The sequence below is a fragment of the Thalassophryne amazonica genome, chromosome 9 (genome assembly GCF_902500255.1).
Source record: "Thalassophryne amazonica chromosome 9, fThaAma1.1, whole genome shotgun sequence".
Taxonomy (NCBI): domain Eukaryota; kingdom Metazoa; phylum Chordata; class Actinopteri; order Batrachoidiformes; family Batrachoididae; genus Thalassophryne; species Thalassophryne amazonica.
In genome coordinates this window covers 78,084,868-78,106,309 of record NC_047111.1, presented here as the reverse complement: position 1 = coordinate 78,106,309, position 21,442 = coordinate 78,084,868, and the positions used below count along the sequence as shown (strand labels likewise).

General features: G+C 40.8%; 1 pseudogene; it reads left to right on the top strand.

The window, feature by feature from the left end:
* The first annotated feature begins 10,045 nt into the window (after window positions 1–10,045).
* Window positions 10,046–21,210, top strand: LOC117516584 (annotated as a pseudogene).
* The last annotated feature ends 232 nt before the right edge of the window (window positions 21,211–21,442 follow it).

The following is a 21,442-nucleotide window of genomic DNA, read 5'->3' as shown; positions in this document are numbered from 1 at the left end:
TGCCCCATGATTCACCGTGGCCTAGTTCCTACTTTCAAGTCATTTCAAAAATCTTTTCAAAAACTTTTGTATTTACCATTTATACAATATTTGCCTCTGTTGTTGCATGTATGTCAAATTTTACCATGTTTACTTTCTCTTCCAGTTGTTACACTTTGTTCTTTTTGCCTCATTTATTTATTTATTTATTTATGTTTTTGTAAATATAAACATTTAATTTTCTGAAAGAAATCTGTCCACTGTATTTTCAAAATCAAGTTAATGGTGCTTAAAAATTTAAACCCATGAAGAATCAGAAGGGCAACAATACACAGTCACACTGTTTTGTTAAAATGATGGACGGTGATACTGGGGAGGCAGGTATGTGGAATGATTCTGATTGCATGTTTCATGGTAAAAACACCACATTTTGCACAGACATTGTTTGATGTATAAATAAAAAAACAGATATCATACCAAGCTCAATATTTTAAATCAATGTAATTATTCTTTCACACTGAGTGCCTTCCAACTGTAACACTATGTAACAAATTTTTATTTTTGTTTTGTTCCTGGGTACACAGTGTGTTTTCCTAACCTGTTATGCCTTAAATAAATAGAAAATAGCTGTTATTCCACAGAAACTTTGCTTCTGTGATCAGGACAATGATATTTTGAAATTTGTCTGTTTTCAAGAATATTCTCGATTCGCCTTCACTACTACTGAGTAGTCTTCTAGAATATTCTTTAACTGCTAGAACTGTCCAGAATTTTCTAGAAGTTTCCAGAATTATCTAGAAATTTCAAGAAACTTTTAGAACTTTCTAGAACGTGTAAAAAAAAATAAAATAAAATCAAAGTTTGTGCTGAATGTAGTCATTTTTCCATAGACTTTAGACATAAACAGTTGAAATATAACATTTAGAAGCCAGGAACAAAAATTGTGTTACATAGTGTTATTACATTGATTTTCAGTCAAGTGGTTCTCAAGCCTCAGAGTCACAGTAATTTGAGACACTTAAAATATCAATCAATCAATCAATTTTTTTTTATATAGCACCAAATCACAACAAACAGTTGCCCCAAGGCGCTTTATATTGTAAGGCAAGGCCATACAATAATTATGTAAAACCCCAACGGTCAAAACGACCCCCTGTGAGCAAGCACTTGGCTACAGTGGGAAGGAAAAACTCCCTTTTAACAGGAAGAAACCTCCAGCAGAACCAGGCTCCGGGAGGGGCAGTCTTCTGGGACTGGTTGGGGCTGAGGGAGAGAACCAGGAAAAAGACATGCTGTGGAGGGGAGCAGAGATCGATCACTAATGATTAAATGCAGAGTGGTGCATACAGCAAAAAGAGAAAGAAACAGTGCATCATGGGAACCCCCCAGCAGTCTACGTCTATAGCAGCATAACTAAGGGATGGTTCAGGGTCACCTGATCCAGCCCTAACTATAAGCTTTAGCAAAAAGGAAAGTTTTAAGCCTAATCTTAAAAGTAGAGAGGGTGTCTGTCTCCCTGATCTGAATTGGGAGCTGTTCCACAGGAGAGGAGCCTGAAAGCTGAAGGCTCTGCCTCCCATTCTACTCTTACAAACCCTAGGAACTACAAGTAAGCCTGCAGTCTGAGAGCGAAGCGCTCTATTGGGGTGATATGGTACTACGAGGTCCCTAAGATAAGATGGGACCTGATTATTCAAAACCTTATAAGTAAGAAGAATAATTTAAATTCTATTCTAGAATTAACAGGAAGCCAATGAAGAGAGGCCAATATGGGTGAGAATGCTCTCTTCTAGTCCCCGTTAGTACTCTAGCTGCAGCATTTTGAATTAACTGAAGGCTTTTTAGGGAACTTTTAGGACAACCTGATAATAATGAATTACAATAGTCCAGCCTAGAGGAAATAAATGCATGAATTAGTTTTTCAGCATCACTCTGAGACAAGACCTTTCTAATTTTAGAGATATTGCGTAAATGCAAAAAAGCAGTCCTACATATTTGTTTAATATGCGCTTTGAATGACATATCCTGATCAAAAATGACTCCAAGATTTCTCACAGTATTACTAGAGGTCAGGGTAATGCCATCCAGAGTAAGGATCTGGTTAGACACCATGTTTCTAAGATTTGTGGGGCCAAGTACAATAACAAAAATAATCAGATGGGGTGATAAATCTGATAAACACATACACATTTTCTTGAAGCCTATTCAGACTTTCAGAGATATGCATCCTGGAAGGTCACGGACTGGAACATTATCCATACCTTGGAAAATGTTAGAGCAGTGATTCCCAAAACTGTAGGTCTTGGCTCACCAGGGGGTCGCAAAAAGGTATAGAGTACTGCACAGAGTGCCTATTATACAATGAGACTGATCGCACACTGAGCATACTGCACGTCTCAGCACAGCTTTTAATCTCCAAAAGGTTTCTAAATGAAATGATGTTTTGCATATGGATGCAAAAATTGATCCAAAAACAAATGTAAAATGCATAGGTTTTTTGCAGATACAGAAAGGAGAAAAATATGGGAAAATAAAAATGAAAAGAGTTGGATAAAGTAAAAAGAATTTGATATCTCTGTCACGTTTGCCGTTTGTCCTCAATTAAACACCTGGCCTTGAATAGGGGACTGCTTCATTTAATGGCAAAGTCAAAACTTTGAAAAAAATAAACGCCTGCTTAAAATAAGTGCCAGGCCTAATTTATGCTTCTCCAACTCCTTAGCGCCGTGGCCATGCAATGATGTCGACGTGGGTGGGACCCTTTTAAATTCCTCCGTTACGTTGGTTGGTGTTGTAATGCATTTTACCACCAGAATAGTAGGGGGCGTGATGTGGAGAACAAGGCAGGACTTTCTTTCCGCCTGCAGCGCCGCTGTTCCTGGTATATAGACAGTCTATGGTTCCTGGTTGTTTTTTGTTTTCTCCTTTTTCTGACCAATTTGTCCCTCAACGAGCTCCACTTCTTTATACAATCATCAACCTCCAAACTAACGTTATGTGTAATTTCCCACCATGAATTGCAGGTCATTTGAGCATCTTTGTAGTTTTTAGACTCTGTGTTGTAAATTTGGTTATACGTATTTGCGGACTTCACTGGCAAACGTTCCTCTACTTGATCCACGATCAAAATGTAATTGGAGTGTGCACTGCAAACACATTTAAAACATAACGGGAGAGGAAGGAGTGAAGCTGGGAAAATGACCAATCACAGCCCTTGCGGTCTCTGTCATTTTAATGTGTAGTGTCAGTTTTTTGGAGGTGCATGTCAGGCTACAGGAGGGGCTCACACAGGGTATGCAGCCACTCCGAGGGCTCTGATATAAATCTGTTGTCTTTGTTTCGCACACCTAGGGAAATAGTGCCTTGCAAAAGTATTTGGACCCTTGGTATTTCACACATTTTAATTTATTTCTGCTATTTCAAATACAAAAAGTAAATCAGGCTTCTCAATATAAAAATTCCTGCCTTAAACTCCAACTCAAAGCAAATCTCTACAACTTGATATAAATTAATTAAGAGCAATCAGATTTCTGATGTCTGCCAATCCGAATCCGGATCACCTCTAAAATTCAGTGGAGCCTTCCCTGCCCTAACATCTATCTGTGGTGCAAATTTGGTGAGAATACGTGAAGTAGATTTGACGTAATCCTTAAAAGCTTATGAAGTTAAACTTTATCCAGAATCTGGTTCCGGATCACCTTGAAAATTCAGTAGAGTATTCCATGCCCTAATACCCATCTGTGGTGAAAATTTCATCAAAATCTGTGCAGTACTTTTGACGTAATTCTGCTAACAGACAGACAGACAGAGAGAGAAATAAACAAATAAATGCTGATGATTTTATTACGTCCTGGGCGGACGTAATTAAAAAATAAGAAATCACATGTACGTAAGTATTCACAGCCTTTGCCATGAAGCTCAAAATTGAGCTCAGGTGTATCCTGTTTTGTGACGTCTGCCAATCTGGATCCGGATCACCTCTAAAATTCAATGGAGTCTTCCATGGCCTAATATCTATCTGTGGTGAAAATTTGGTGAAAATCTGTGAAGTAGTTTTTGAAGTAATCCTTCAAAGCTTAATAAAGGGAAATCTTGATCCAGAATCCAGAATCCAGACCCGGCGTCACCGACCAAACGGTTCCCCCTAAAAATTGGTCCCCCCTGCCCTTACTGCGCATGCATCATTTCGGAGTGTCAGCAGCGATTCACCGATTAGCACCTTGTTTCTTCTTAAAACTACACTCCAGTCATCTATCTCTGTGACAGATATTTGAAGCTTTTGTACAGCAATCATTTCCACATAAATTCAGCATTATTTCATAATAAAAGACGGGGGACTAATCAGAGCACCACAGCTACACGTGCTGCTGCGCCTACGTCATTTCAGAGCGTCAGTAGTGATTCACCGATTATCGTCTCATTTCTGTTTAAAATGCCGTCGATTCTGCTTAAAGCTGACTTTAGAAAATTTAAGAGGTTTTACTTTGTCATTTGATGCTTAATAAACATATTCCCTTTGATCACTTTGGGTGTAGAGAGTCAGACTCAGACGAGTTGCTGTGGTCCTAAATGACGCATTCACAGTGATGGCAGGATGGACCAGTTTTTAAGGGGGGACCGTTCAGTCTGCAACACAGGATCACCTCCAAAATTCAATGGAGTCTTCCATGCCCTAATAGCTATCTGTGGTGCAAATTGGGTGGGAATCCATGAAGCAGTTTTGAAGTAATCCTTCAAAGCCGTGATCCAGAATCCCCTGGCAGATCCCGAGCAGCCGGGAAAGCAGGCTGACTGGGTGACTGTGAGGAGGAAGCGTAGCCCTAAACAGAAGCCCCGTGTACACCGCCAACCCGTTCACATCTCTAACCGTTTTTCCCCACTTGACGACACACCCGCCGAGGATCAAACTCTGGTTATTGGCGACTCTGTTTTGCGAAATGTGAAGTTAGTGACACCAGCAACCATAGTCAATTGTCTTCCGGGGGCCAGAGCAGGCGACATTGAAGGAAATTTGAAACTGCTGGCTAAGGCTAAGCGTAAATTTGGTAAGATTGTAATTCACGTCGGCAGTAATGACACCCGGTTACGCCAATCGGAGGTCACTAAAATTAACATTAAATCGGTGTGTAACTTTGCAAAAACAATGTCGGACTCTGTAGTTTTCTCTGGGCCCCTCCCCAATCAGACCGGGAGTGACATGTTTAGCCGCATTCTCCTTGAATTGCTGGCTGTCTGAGTGGTGTCCAAAAAATGAGGTGGGCTTCATAGATAATTGGCAAAGCTTCTGGGAAAACCTGGTCTTGTTAGGAGAGACGGCATCCATCCCACTTTGGATGGAGCAGCTCTCATTTCTAGAAATCTGGCCAATTTTCTTAAATCTCCAAACCGTGACTATCCAGGGTTGGGACCAGGAAGCAGAGTTGTAGTCTTACACACCTCTCTGCAGCTCTCTCCCTGCCATCCCTCATTACCCCATCCCCGTAGAGACGGTGCCTGCTCCCAGACCACCAATAACCAGCAAAAATTTATTTAAGCATAAAAATTCAAAAAGAAAAAATAATATAGCACCTTCAACTGCACCACAGACTAAAACAGTTAAATGTGGTCTATTAAACATTAGGTCTCTCTCTTCTAAGTCCCTGTTGGTAAATGATATAATAATTGATCAACATATTGATTTATTCTGCCTTACAGAAACCTGGTTACAGCAGGATGAATATGTTAGTTTAAATGAGTCAACACCCCCGAGTCACACTAACTGTCAGAATGCTCGTAGCACGGGCCGGGGCGGAGGATTAGCAGCAATCTTCCATTCCAGCTTATTAATTAATCAAAAACCCAGACAGAGCTTTAATTCATTTGAAAGCTTGACTCTTAGTCTTGTCCATCCAAATTGGAAGTCCCAAAAACCAGTTTTATTTGTTATTATCTATCGTCCACCTGGTCGTTACTGTGAGTTTCTCTGTGAATTTTCAGACCTTTTGTCTGACTTAGTGCTTAGCTCAGATAAGATAATTATAGTGGGCGATTTTAACATCCACACAGATGCTGAGAATGACAGCCTCAACACTGCATTTAATCTATTATTAGACTCTATTGGCTTTGCTCAAAAAGTAAATGAGTCCACCCACCACTTTAATCATATCTTAGATCTTGTTCTGACTTATGGTATGGAAATAGAAGACTTAACAGTATTCCCTGAAAACTCCCTTCTGTCTGATCATTTCTTAATAACATTTACATTTACTGATGGACTACCCAGCAGTGGGGAATAAGTTTCATTACACTAGAAGTCTTTCAGAAAGCGCTGTAACTAGGTTTAAGGATATGATTCCTTCTTTATGTTCTCTAATGCCATATACCAACACAGTGCAGAGTAGCTACCTAAACTCTGTAAGTGAGATAGAGTATCTCGTCAATAGTTTTACATCCTTGAAGACAACTTTGGATGCTGTAGCTCCTCTAAAAAAGAGAGCTTTAAATCAGAAGTGCCTGACTCCGTGGTATAACTCACAAACTCGTAGCTTAAAGCAGATAACCCGTAAGTTGGAGAGGAAATGGCGTCTCACTAACTTAGAAGATCTTCACTTAGCTTGGAAAAAGAGTCTGTTGCTCTATAAAAAAAGCCCTCCGTAAAGCTAGGACATCTTTCTACTCATCACTAATTGAAGAAAATAAGAACAACCCCAGGTTTCTTTTCAGCACTGTAGCCAGGCTGACAAAGAGTCAGAGCTCTATTGAGCTGAGTATTCCATTAACTTTAACTAGTAATGACTTCATGACTTTCTTTGCTAACAAAATTTTAACTATTAGAGAAAAAATTACTCATAACCATCCCAAAGACGTATCGTTATCTTTGGCTGCTTTCAGTGATGCCGGTATTTGGTTAGACTCTTTCTCTCCGATTGTTCTGTCTGAGTTATTTTCATTAGTTACTTCATCCAAACCATCAACATGTTTATTAGACCCCATTCCTACCAGGCTGCTTAAGGAAGCCCTACCATTATTTAATGCTTCGATCTTAAATATGATCAATCTATCTTTGTTAGTTGGCTATGTACCACAGGCTTTTAAGGTGGCAGTAATTAAACCATTACTTAAAAAGCCATCACTTGACCCAGCTATCTTAGCTAATTATAGGCCAATCTCCAACCTTCCTTTTCTCTCAAAAATTCTTGAAAGGGTAGTTGTAAAACAGCTAACTGATCATCTGCAGAGGAATGGTCTATTTGAAGAGTTTCAGTCAGGTTTTAGAATTCATCATAGTACAGAAACAGCATTAGTGAAGGTTACAAATGATCTTTTTATGGCCTCGGACAGTGGACTCATCTCTGTGCTTGTTCTGTTAGACCTCAGTGCTGCTTTTGATACTGTTGACCATAAAATTTTATTACAGAGATTAGAGCATGCCATAGGTATTAAAGGCACTGCGCTGCGGTGGTTTGAATCATATTTGTCTAATAGATTACAATTTGTTCATGTAAATGGGGAATCTTCTTCACAGACTAAAGTTAATTATGGAGTTCCACAAGGTTCTGTGCTAGGACCAATTTTATTCACTTTATACATGCTTCCCTTAGGCAGTATTATTAGATGGTATTGCTTAAATTTTCATTGTTACGCAGATGATACCCAGCTTTATCTATCCATGAAGCCAGAGGACACACACCAATTAGCTAAACTGCAGGATTGTCTTACAGACATAAAGACATGGATGACCTCTAATTTCCTGCTTTTAAACTCAGATAAAACTGAAGTTATTGTACTTGGCCCCACGAATCTTAGAAACATGGTGTCTAACCAGATCCTTACTCTGGATGGCATTACCCTGACCTCTAGTAATACTGTGAGAAATCTTGGAGTCATTTTGATCAGGATATGTCATTCAAGCGCATATTAAACAAATATGTAGGACTGCTTTTTTGCATTTACGCAATATCTCTAAAATAGAAAGGTCTTGTCTCAGAGTGATGCTGAAAAACTAATTCATGCATTTATTTCCTCTAGGCTGGACTATTGTAATTCATTATTATCAGGTTGTCCTAAAAGTTCCCTAAAAAGCCTTCAGTTAATTCAAAATGCTGCAGCTAGAGTACTGACGGGGACTAGAAGGAGAGAGCATATCTCACCCATATTGGCCTCTCTTCATTGGCTTCCTGTTAATTCTAGAATAGAATTTAAAATTATTCTTCTTACTTATAAGGTTTTGAATAATCAGGTCCCATCTTATCTTAGGGACCTCGTAGTACCATATCACCCCAATAGAGCGCTTCGCTCTCAGACTGCAGGCTTACTTGTAGTTCCTAGGGTTTGTAAGAGTAGAATGGGAGGCAGAGCCTTCAGCTTTCAGGCTCCTCTCCTGTGGAACCAGCTCCCAATTCAGATCAGGGAGACAGACACCCTCTCTACTTTTAAGATTAGGCTTAAAACTTTCCTTTTTGCTAAAGCTTATAGTTAGGGCTGGATCAGGTGACCCTGAACCATCCCTTAGTTATGCTGCTATAGACGTAGACTGCTGGGGGGTTCCCATGATGCACTGTTTCTTTCTCTTTTTGCTCTGTATGCACCACTCTGCATTTAATCATTAGTGATCGATCTCTGCTCCCCTCCACAGCATGTCTTTTTCCTGGTTCTCTCCCTCAGCCCCAACCAGTCCCAGCAGAAGACTGCCCCTCCATGAGCCTGGTTCTGCTGGAGGTTTCTTCCTGTTAAAAGGGAGTTTTTCCTTCCCACTGTAGCCAAGTGCTTGCTCACAGGGGGTCGTTTTGACCGTTGGGGTTTTACATAATTATTGTATGGCCTTGCCTTACAATATAAAGCGCCTTGGGGCAACTGTTTGTTGTGATTTGGCGCTATATAAAAAAATTGATTGATTGATTTACGACAGATGAGCACAGCTGTAAGACTCCGTATGAAATATAGTTATTTATACAACAGTGTAAGTAGTAACACCTGTTATGAATGTTTGTTTTCTTTTTTACCGTCCTCTCATGAATCATGTTGCTGTCTGCTGTGTGTGCGCGTGCATATACGTTCAGTCTCCCCCACCTGATTTCACTCACTGTGCGCGCTGATAGGCATGAAATAATTTTTTGTTTTTTTAAAGAAACGCGACCCCGACGTGTCGTTTTTGAACGTACATTGTGAGCAGTCAGATCGCATCAGAGCATCAGTGTGAGAACATGAATCGTGCGCCCTGAACTTTTAAACCCTGCACTTTTGACAGACACCCTCTCTACTTTTAAGATTAGGCTTAAAACTTTCCTTTTTGCTAAAGCTTATAGTTAGGGCTGGATCAGGTGACCCTGAACCATCCCTTAGTTATGCTGCTATAGACGTAGACTGCTGGGGGGTTCCCATGATGCACTGTTTCTTTCTCTTTTTGCTCTGTATGCACCACTCTGCATTTAATCATTAGTGATTGATCTCTGCTCCCCTCCACAGCATGTCTTTTTCCTGGTTCTCTCCCTCAGCCCCAACCAATCCCAGCAGAAGACTGCCCCTCCCTGAGCCTGGTTCTGCTGGAGGTTTCTTCCTGTTAAAAGGGAGTTTTTCCTTCCCACTGTAGCCAAGTGCTTGCTCACAGGGGGTCGTTTTGACCGTTGGGGTTTTACATAATTATTGTATGGCCTTGCCTTACAATATAAAGCGCCTTGGGGCAACTGTTTGTTGTGATTTGGCGCTATATATAAAAAAAATTGATTGAATTGAATTGATTGAATTTTGTCGCACAGTTTGAGCTGAAGCCGAGTACAACGATTGAAAATATCGTACAGTGTCTGCCCAGCTTAACTAACTTTTACTTTCTATTATAACCCCCCCAGTTTTCACAGTCAGTCAGCACATAGATGCTGGATTTAAATGCCACAGCAGAACTCTTATTATGAAACTCCCGGGCTGAAAAATGTTCCCAGCACGCCCCTGGTAAGCGGGTAGAGAAAATAGATGGCAACCTGTCCCAGTTTATTCAGCCTAAGGCAACAAAATCTTAGCGGTGTACTGTAGATGTATATGTTGGTGAAAATGTGCCATATCAGAAATTATAACCGAAAATGTCACATTTTCAAATTCAGATGTTGGCTGGTGCTTTTTGTGACTGTAAACTATGTTTCAGGATCACTGTGACTGCACTTTGTTCGATGGACTTCAGTAGTTTCCCTCTGGACACACAGAATTGCTCTTTGGAGCTGGAGAGCTGTGAGTATCTGCAGTGTCACTGATGAGAAAGTTTCACAATGCACATTTTCTCCAGTCACAACAACAGAAGCCTATAACTCCTATAACTCCTATAACTCTGGTGGCTCCCCTCATTCACTCATTCTTGCACAGTTGTTCAGTTTTTGAGAACCGGCTCCTCTAGACAGATCTGACATACAGTATCACGCTGTATTTTTTTTTAATAATTGTTGTAAATGAAGTCTAAGACATATTCAGTGACTTGGAAATGCCCATGTATTCGCCCCTTGACTTGTCAAAACAAAACTGGCTGTAAGAGTGATAATTATTGTAAATTCACAGGCTGCCAATATGTCAAATATACATTATAGTATTTCTGTATTTTTATTTCACTGTATGTTCATGGACATTAAAACATTTTATTTAATATTCTAATTGTGCAAAATTAGTTCACTTGTATTTATTTCTATTCTTTGCACAGAATTCAGGAATGCCACAAGATGTGTGTATATAATGAAAAATATTGCAAACATGCAACGACAACAGAGCAAACTTTTTACAGATGCCAGTAATGGAGTGAATAGGGGAACATAACATTATAACTGGTACTGAGGGTGAGATTTATTTGTATATCCCTTTTTTAGTTTTTCAGTAACTTTTGTTTATTTTGTTTGCTTTTAGCCGAAATACTGAAGTGAAGTATCATGGCATTAGTCAAAGTTTTCTAAAAGAAATGGTCTATGTGTTTTTCAAAAGAAAAAAGTCAAGTCAAATCAGTGGCATGCAACAGGAAAATTTCTGTTAAGGATGGAGACTCATGAACGTATCTCAGTATACCCTATCACAGATAATAATCCTTGACTTTCTCTCTCCCTCCTCTATTTTCTGTGTTGTTTCTCCTTTCTTTTCTTTCTTTGATGCCCAAAAGTGAAAATGGTACTACTGCTTTGTTGTCATTGTCTGTCAGATCCCTGCAGTTGCTGGGGAATAACCCCAAGGCAACAGAATGCAAACCAAACCACGTGACCCCCAGCTTCACTTTTCATGTCATAGCAATGAGCGGCTTTCCCATAATGCCAACATTCGGAACAGTTTGGTTTTTAAATCTGCTAGAAAAAAAGGCTAATTCTGCCAAGCGTATGTGGAATCATTTGCAATACTTTGATGAATGGCTCTTTGTTCTGCTTGTCACCAAATTTGAGTGATTTTGTCACTCAGAAATGGACCAAAATGGCAAAAGTCTGTGACGTTTGAAGTGACATTTTGTGATCTAAGTATGCGGTCTGGCAATGGGAAGTGAATAAGCAGCCTGGATGTATATTTTGAGCTGCCTAGTGTGTGTAAGAGCTGAGCTAACTGTGGCAGCAGAAATTTTAACAGGTGTCTTTTCACTGGTTATTTCCAGTGTTGTTTTTATTTAAACATATTTGGACTTATATTTATTGGGATACTTTGAACATGTAACACCCAATGGACATTGTAAACCCTTGTACAGTGAGACATAGAAAATGTGGAAATATTTTTATTGTAACAGAACCTGAGAAATAAAATTAAAAAGTTAAAACAAAATCAGAGATGCCAATAATTCTGAGCAGGAATGTACATACCATCATACCACTAAGTAACTGCCACCATCTTTTGTTAATCTTTAATCAGGTCAATCTCTCTTCATTCCATGGGAGATGTGTGCGTTCTGATCCTGGGTTTAGTAGAGATTACATTTTCATTCTGTTCTGCTCCTAACTTAAAGTTGGTTGTAGTTTATTTGATGCTAAGTGATGGATCAACCACAAATGGTGTCAGAGGCGAGTATTCATCTACCCTTTTTCTCCTCTTAAAGATGCTTACAATGAGAAAGATCTGATGCTCTACTGGAAGAATGGGAACGATTCATTGCGGACTGATGAGATTGTGCTCTCTCAGTTTTTTGTCGAAGACTTCCAGCCTTCTTTCGGACTTGCCTTCTACAGCAGTACTGGTATGCGAGCCTTCGCTGTGGCACCTCATGGTTCTCTTTAGCCCAGGTTGCAGGGTCTAAGGTTGCAGTCCATTTGGGGCATGTCCAACTCTTTTTTGCTATTTACATGACAGAAAATCTGAGTTAGGTGCATGGCACAAAGGGGCGGAGTTAACTCACCACGTTATTCAGGGGCGTGTTGTGGACAAAATAAATTCAACCAGTCAGAACGGTACCTGTCATCGCCTTTGAGATGGAGTGCTGTAAGTTGAATGTAGTTTGTTGTGGTTAAGAAGGCACAGTGAGAAGTGACATGTTGTGTGGCAAATGATTTTGCATGCACAACATGCAGAGCAAACAGAATGTTGACTGTGTTGACTGGTATTACCCCCGTCACACATATGGTAAGAATGTGCAGGAACCAGGCCGACACGGCAAAAATGGCCATAATCCGGATGCAATCGGGAGGAAAATAGGCATGTAGACTGTGGGTGGATCCCGTCCAGATTGCCTCACCCACACCTGCATGATCGCATCCAAAGCGTATTTAGACAACAGTTAGACGACACAGACTGCCGTCACACGGCCATAAAAAGTGCTGAAGACTGCCCTGGATGGCAAACATGGGACCAGAGTGGGAGCCAGCTTCATGTCCTCCATTTGTACAGGCCCTGGACATCAGAGTACAACCAACGTATGGACCGGAATAAAGCCATATGTGTCAAAGCCCACATTAGTGCTGTCACTCACTCCCATGCAATCACATCTTTGCTCATCCTCTCTTTCCCAGTGCTCTCTGACCTCACAGCAGGAGACTGCACATGCGTGTGCGTGTGGAGAACAGCTGCTGAAATGATGATCACTCAGTGTGCATGTGTGTGTATGTTCATAACGGCTGAACAAGCCGCTATGCGTGTGCGGTGCACAGGGTGCACGTGTGTACCACTGTCAGCCACTGGACACCGTTTGCTACTAAATTTGCTGGCAGTAGGCCAGGCTTCCCCATGCATGCAACAGTCATCAGACACAGCCATTCCAATTAACTTAATTTTTTTTTTTATTGCCCACTCCAGCATAAGCAACACAATGCAACTCTTTACACTGCGATGTCTGGTTGGATTATCGGTGGGCGGCATGTCACATGGGATTTATTTATGTTGTGGTTGTTTGCAGTACACAGCACAGCCGGATGAGAGGTTTTCACCACAGGTTGTGGTCCCTGGCCCCTGTCCGCCCTGCACTGTGAAATGTTCCTGGGGCCGTGCTGGAGGTGAGATTCATGTTTAATAATGTCGTCATGGGCTGGCAAAAAAGTTCCATGTCATATCTCCTACAGAGTTAGATGGTGATCAAGTATTCTAATCCAATTACATTTTTTCAGCAAATCTGATTGGTTAATCATGTGAGATTTCAGACCATATAATATCGGGGTAACAGTGGCAAAATATTCAAGTTCACATTTGGATGTATTACTCCGTGCCCTGACCGGTGTTCTGATGAGATGTCATTCCTGTCGACAGGCCAGCCCTCCACACATGCGCAGTATTGTTGGGACGCAGAACTGTCAATTTATGCAACGAGACACACAATTAGACAAAACACCGGCTGCGTGCGCTGCTACACAGATGTCATAATGGCGCTGTTAGCTGAGAGCGAGAAAGTCGCATACCGACGATGACGCCAAAATGGGTGAATTTAAATACCATACGAAAGTATTGATGTGGTTTAAGACACAGAATTACCGTTTCACATTTGATGGATGTGCTGGATTTTCACGTTTGATGGATTACTCTGCGTCCTGGTCGCTGTTGAAGCGACGCTGCCTCACGGTAAGCCTTACCAACCTAATCACCTACAGAAAAATAAACCGTGCAAAAGATGGAATTGGATTAGAATGGGATTAACACCCTTGTGTCGCATTGCACCAGTAAAACTCAATTTGTGACTGTATAACCGGCATGAACGCCCACAATCATCAGACACAGAAGGGTTATTCCCTAAATAATATGTATATTACAGCGGTGAGATCCATTCAGGTGCGAGCCTCTGACACGTGCAGTGACGCATTAATCCGCATGAGACCGCGGTGGGCCCACCTGCCTGTGGTGTCACAGATATGATGGGCACAATATCTCACATTATTTATGTCACCCATGGGAAGGAATGGAAATGTATCTGTACTGTAAGGTCTATTATGGATATAACAGCCTGTTCAGATTTGCAGCAGCGTGCACTGTGAGACGCATTGGCCAGCAGTTACACACGGTGCTTTTGGTTGGATTGTGCACTGTTCACATCTACTGCACATGATGAATGCCTGCCACATACATGTTATTACATATCAACATTTCCTTTGCCCTCCCTGGCTGGGGTCCAGTGGAGGTGGACATACATGGTGTAGGCAAGACATGCCGGCTTTGCCATGACCGATCCATCTCAGAGCTCAATCAACCGTGATCAGATCATTTCAAATGCTGTTATGATGTTGTCAGAATATGTAGACTGCGATCAGATGGTGCACAAATTGCACATAGACTGCCATCAGATGGGCGTCCCATCTCGAGGGTGCCACACACTCGGGACAGCCAAGCGAATGGGACCAACTATGTAGACTGCTGTCCATCCATCTTCAGACCGCACCTCAACACTTCCCAACTATGGGTGGATGTGTCATTCTGACACCATTCTGCCTCAATTGGCCTATGTGTGATAGGGGTCGATGCCAGGTGGAATAATACCTGTTGCCTGCTATTTGTGAAAACTGTTCACTGACCAGCATCCACTGATATAATTAACGGAAGGACAAGTCCAAAATGACATGCTTTGCTTGCACCACTGTTTATGATCATGTAAAATCTGCACTCTGTCTGTACAACTATTTTTGTGTTCAATTCAGTTTCATGGTGCTATTAGGCACTATTACACACTCCTGTTGTAGCGTGTATGTGCTTGTTAAGCTACTTATGCCTGAGTGTTGTGCTCTTTAAATAAAGAAATACACAGTGCTGACTTTAAAGTGTAGGTGACATGGTATGTAATGTTTTTTTTAGTATTTATGACTAAAATTAAACAACAGTTTGAAATTTATCCTTTCCTGGTGCGCAGTTACTGAAGAGAAAAATATTCAGATTTTGAACTGCGCGCCACTAAAAACTAGGAAACTTCGTGGTGAGTCCCGACATCGGAGAAGAAGGAAGTGATCACAGGGCCGGAACCATTATCTTAATAGCCCCCGGATTAATTTATGGATTTTTACAGGCTATTGACAGCCCCGAGTGGTACGGGTTGGATCTGCACCGTGTTTTCGGTGCCAGAACGGTTATTTCGATGGCAGAATCCTTTTAATTGGCAAGCGCGCACGCACGGTGTCGTGCGGATTCTCCCGTCAACACGGCGGCAAAACTGACTAGTTTCAGATTATTTCATTTTGTTGTTTTGTGGATCATGGGAATTTCATTGCGTGCAGACTGAGACATTATGAGCAGATGAGGGACTGCGAGTCTTTTAACAAGAGGATCCATTCAGAGCAGAGACTTGGACCATCAGCCGGAGAAGCAATGAACGCATTACACCTGTAGCTGACAGTGCCAGTACAGCAGAGACTTGAACCATCAGCCACAGACGCAATGAACAGATTACACCTGGAGTTGACCGTGCCAGTTGCGGATCAGTACAGCAGAGACTCAAACCATCATGGACGTTTCTTCAGCCAGGACAACGATTTAAGTTATTTTCAGATGTTTTCATGAAACGTACAGGTAAGACTAATATTTAATCCTTGTGTGAATGGTTTTAATATTTAATAATAACGTTACGTTACTAATGTACAGTACATTAACTGTATTCAAGAAGGAAACAATATTTATTTTAAAAATAGATGATATTTTCAGTCCCTGTGTCATTTTTCAGATTTGAAATGTATGTCGTTTGTCAGAAAAAAAATAATAAATAAAAAATCCACACTTCCTCATCATTTTTTCTAATGCCACAGATAGTAAAACCAAAGAGCTGACAAAAAAGTATCGCCTCCACCATGCCGAAATTGCCTGCATGATTTATTTATTTTATAATCCCCATTCTGTGTTCTAAACTCTGCCAACTCTACCAACTCCCCCACTGTTGTCAGACTGAAGGTTTTCCTCCTTCTCTCTCATGGTGGTCTAAATAAAGCTCAAAACCATAAGGCTGTGCCCCCCACAGTTTATTCAGACATATGTTCAGACTGGACCTAAAAAAAAAAGCTCCACACTAGAAAAAATTTTTCCAAAAACAGCTCGATCACTGCTGTGTTTACAATTGATTTGGGCTTGAATCAACAGGTGCCCTTCCAGTAATGACGTAGTAACATTATGGCCGCGGCTGAGAGCAGAAATAGAGCACAGGCTTCAGACAGCTTCAGACATCTTTCACCTGTGCACTTATCGACTTTTATTGTTCAGGACTTTTTAAAATATCAACATTTCATCATTTTTAAAGATTATTTGTGCACATTTTTTGGTTTCACCTACAATTTAAAACCAGATTTTTTTTTTTTTCCTTTGGTGTACAATGCAAATGCTTTCTGGTGTAGGACAATATCCACACAGAAACAGCGCACCAGACCACATTTCATTTTTAGACTATGCGCAATGGGCAAAATTTTTTATTTTATTTATTTATTTTATTTTTTTTTGACAGAATTCAGCTTACTATTGTCATCTGGTGGAATCTAAAACTCCAAATCAGAAAAAGTCAGGAAGGTATAGGAAATCAAATGGGGGAAAATGCAATGATTCTTACATTTACTTGAACTATTATTTCATTCCAGACTGTATGAACCAAAGATATTTCATGTTTCATATGCTCAGCTTCATTTCATTTGTTAATATACATCCATTCCTGTAACACATCATAGAAAAGGTTGGGAGACTAAAGCATTTACCATTTTGTAATGTTGCCATTCCTTTATACGGCATAACTGAAATACAAGCGATGAAGCATTTCAGGTGTTATTTTGTCCCATTCTTCCTACAAACACATCTTAAGGTGTGCAACAGTACAAGGTCATCACTGTTGCATTTTCCCTTTCAGAATTCCCCACACATAACTTTGTTGGGGATAGATCAAAAATGCAGACAGGCCAGTGCAGTATCTGTACTCACTGATTCCTTAGCCATGCCTTTATGTGTGCAGAATATGATTTTGTCTTTTGGAAAAATGCATGGATGTCCCAGAAAAGATGTCATCCTGAAGCAGCACATGTTGCTCTAAAATATGAAATATCTTGGATTCATACTGTCTGCAGTGAAGTAGAGGTCAAAGTAAATGTAAAAAATTGCTGTGGGTGGGGTTTTTTTTTTTGGGGGGGGGGTGCAATTTTTGAAAAATGGCCAACTTAGTTAGGACTCCTAACTAAGTTGGACATTATTAGGAGGTGTTGTTGAAGTTACATGTAGCTTGAAATTACTTATTTTCTTTAATTCCAAAGCTGAGTCTGGGAGGCACCAAGGGCCCCCGCTGGTGCAAACCTGTCTCATCTGAATTCAAGGTTCTTGTAGCACTTTTTCAGACAGACGAGTTTCACCACTGTATGCATATTACAACTGCTTTACTTTTCCTGCTGCTACCATGTCACACCTCCGTCTGTATCACTTGCATTGTCTTTCAGGATGGTACAATCGACTTTACATAAACTTCATCCTCAGAAGGCACATCTTTCTTTCTTCATGCTGCAGACGTACTTTCCCACCATGCTGATGGTGATGCTGTCCTGGTGTCCTTCTGGATCGACAGGAGAGCCGTGCCAGCTCGCGTCTCTTTGGGTGGGATACAGAAACCACATGTACTTTATTCACATATTTGCTACAAATGTTTGCCCATCACTAAATAAGTACAGTACTGACCCGTATACAAGATTCTTAAAAACACTCCTTAAAAATATGGCACCATCATGCAATCACAGAAAAGACTTGTCACACACCTGAAACAACAGGTGGGACTAGCACTCATGAAAGGCATGCATCTGTCTCTGAGTGTCGTCCTCCTTTGATCACTGCACTGGCTACTTTGACGTGTGTAAAGCCTTTGCTGTTGTCACCCTGCAATTTTATTACCTCTGCCAACAAAGTCAGACGGGCGTTATGCTTTCGCCCATGTTTGTTTGTCTGTTTGTAAACAGCTTGAAGCCCACAATTTTTCATATATCATTATGAAATTTTTACAGAGGATTCATACACAGTAAAATCACCAGTGTTAAATTAACACTGACAGTGAATATATGGTCTCACTCTGACCAGAGTAGGACCATATTTATACTGTGTGTTGTCTTTTCAGCTGCCCCCGTCTTGGGATGGGGTAGGACCATATTTACACTAGCAGTGTTAATTTAACACTGTCTGTGTTAGTTTTACACTGGTGATTTTACTGTGTATCCTCATAGGCAAGAACTGATTCAGTTTTCACGGTCAAAGTCAGGAAAAATATTGGAAAATTGGAAAATCCCAGATCCTTTATCACTGAATGAATTTTCAAAAATGCATAACTCTGATAAAAAAGATCAAATTTCTTTCATATTTGTTATGTAGGATGTAGGGCTCCTTCACACATAACGCGAGAGACAGAAACCGGAAGAAACCCAACATGAAATGGGGATCCATAAACCATCCACCTGCTGTTGTGAGGGACCCGCAGTCACACAGGCATGCACGACACATCTGCAATGGTTCGTGCCAGCTCGTGCATGTGTATGAACAGTGTGAGCAGCTGGAATGTGTTGCACCACATCATGCTGCTGATGTGGAGAAAAATACAATAAAAACCAACTGTATAATTTAAATCACTGGGTTGATATAAATAATATATAAAAAGGGAAACAATACAGAACCCTGCGTTTAAATAGCCCTGGTTAAATAAAAAATAAATGCCACTTGCGGGATTCGAACCTGCAATTTACAAAAGTTCAGAATACCAGATGGAAACTTTACCACTGCACTACAATCACTGTCTTATAACAGGAGCATAAAATGCATAAAATCAACAAGGAGATGAACTTTTTTTTTAAAGAGAAAAAAGCACTGTAATAACTAAGGGTGTAACAATACATGTGTTTGTATTGAACCGTGGGACGTTCGGTTCGGTACAGGGCTGTGCATGGGTGAGTTCTCGTTGCGTGTGTTTACCGTAATTTCTGGACTATACAGCGCAGCTGAATATTAGCTGCACCCACCAATTTTAAAAAGAAAAAAGAAATTGTACATAAATAAGCCACGGTTCTCCACGTTGTAACATGAGATATTTATGCAGAAAGATGTTAGATGTTGAAAGTTTTTAACTTTTAATTAAATATGTACCGTAAATGCTTTTTTTCCCTGAAATGTTACACGTAAATATTGACGCGCACGTCATCCAGCACGTGCAAGGTGTCAAGTGCATACTGCTGACATTTGATCACATCTAATTTAGCTTATGAAAAGTTCAACCCAGTCTCACTTTTTTTTTTCGTGCTCCCATGACGAAATGAGTCAAATTTTCGTGACGGAGCTTTTTTGACTCACTATTGCTAACCCTACTCCCACCCCCAAACCTACCCTTAATCATAACCTAATCTTACTCCTTCCCCAAACCCTAACCATAACCCCCCCCCCCCCCATTCACTTTTAATTTTGTGCAGCCATTATGGAATTAATGAGAATGAATTCGTGCTGCTGTGAGCAAAATGAGGCGCTTTTCGTCACAATATCACGAACCAATAGATTAATGTATATTTCATGCTGCTGAAGCATGACTTGCCATGAGACCAGGCTGGAAAAGTCACTTCTAACAGGACTTTGACCTTGAAAATTTTTTCCAAGGTAAATATTTGTGGAATTGGAAACTAGTGTTGGCGGAGGTTTGCGCTCTACACACGTGGTACTCTAGTGTCAGCAATGGATCCATGTTATTTTCACTGCTCAAACCGCATCAGGAGAGATTTATAAAGAGAGCAGCAGCAGCACCACATCATGCCACATTTTACTTCTGCTTTTCTTCAGCAATGGATTTGGAAATACTGAAACATTACTTCCTCTGCATTCTGCAGCCAGACAGTTCTTCATGAGGCTGCATTAACATGGACTTTGCTTGTATTTGTTTCTGACCATCAAACAATGAATGTTTTTTTTAGTACATGTTAGTTTGATAGTCACTTTTATTGTCCCTTCATGGGAATCTTTGAGGAGCTGTGTGGCATTTATTTCTTTGAAAAGTGATTTTACATCATTACTCAAGTGGTAAGCATGTGCATAAAATATCACCTGGGAAAGAAAGTATTTTTCCAAAAACATCTTGAAGGGAAGTCATCAGGGTCTTATATTCAGGCCGATACACTATGTCCCCAGCTAGCTCCAATAATAAAAAAAAAATCCTCTTGATCTGCTGCTGCCTCTTGTGCAGCATTAGCTCAAGGTTGCACCTTTAATTTGTGCCTGGAGTGAAAGTAATATTGCACTGATTGTTTCTATGTCCAGGCATCACCACAGTTTTGACAATGTCCACCATCATCACTGGTGTCTCGGCGTCCATGCCACAGGTGTCTTACGTTAAAGCTGTGGACATCTACCTGTGGGCTAGCTTCCTCTTCGTTTTTCTGTCTGTCATCGAGTACGCTGCCGTCAACTATTTCACCACCATAGAGGAGATGAAGAAGCTCAAGAGGGCCAAGGTTGCTCACATTGGGGATGCAGCATCATTTTTGTTACATTTCGTGGATTATGTGGTTCACTGACCTTAACGTTCCCTCCCGGTCTGTCGCTGTAGATCCCCGCCTCCTACAACCCGGCCGAGGCCATGGCCTTCGATGGCTGCTTCCACGACAATGACATTGACCTGGCTTCTTTTCCAGAGGCTTCCACCCCAAACACAGAGCGGAACACCCAGTCCCGGAACTCCACTGCTGACTCTGCCCCCTCAGAAGGGACCAGGCTGCGCTGCAAGCACCCTTTGAAGCGGAATCTCCGTTTCATCAGGAGCAACAGCTACATGATTGATTCATACTCCAGAGTCATATTTCCCCTGACTTACTTGTTGTTCAACATCATTTACTGGAGTATGTACGCATGAAATGTTTAAACATTTATTTTTCAGCAATACATGTGTCAGCAGGCTGCAATGAGGAAGATATTTGCAATGTATGACCATAAAGGTGACCATATTGTGCAGAAATGGTTTTGTTACCTTTGGTTGGGGTTTTATAATAAACATCTTCAAAGTCCCACAAATCTACAAATATGCTTGTAGAAACTCAATGCTACTTGAGTAAATGCAGGCCTTATGTGGCTTGTTATGGATTTGTGTGACATATGTCACAGAAGTGCA